Genomic DNA, 418 nt, shown 5'->3' with positions numbered 1-418 from the left:
TGTTTCAGCCTTGGATGTGGGTTTAAGAATGCATCAACGGGAAAGTGTTTGCAAATGCTAACATGAAAGTAGCATGGTAGAAATGTCGTTTGCTGGCTTGGGAAGCACCTTCTTCTTGGGAGCTAATTCAGCGAGAAACTCGAGGGAGCAGGAGCGGGGAGAGCAAACGCAACGGAAGGAAAAAAAAAAAACCAAACCAATCCATCCCTTCCTTTGTTCTTATTCCGCTGGGGAATGGGGAGGGGAAGACACACGCCAAGAGGCACCAGGAATCCCCGGGGCTTTCAGTTCTGATTTTCATTAGAGGTGAGCGGGGGTTTGCAGCCAGAGCGCTCGCTGCGTGCAATCCCTTTAGCGAGCAAATCCACGCGCGGGGGCCGCTCCGTAATCCCCCGGCGCGGCGGGGGCGCGGGCTGCG

This window comes from Corvus brachyrhynchos, unplaced genomic scaffold (genome assembly GCF_000691975.1).
Source record: "Corvus brachyrhynchos isolate BGI_N302 unplaced genomic scaffold, ASM69197v1 scaffold317, whole genome shotgun sequence".
In the NCBI taxonomy this organism is placed as follows: Eukaryota; Metazoa; Chordata; class Aves; order Passeriformes; family Corvidae; genus Corvus; species Corvus brachyrhynchos.
The sequence above is the reverse complement of the archived record's forward strand: the minus strand, read 5'-3'. Positions refer to the sequence as shown.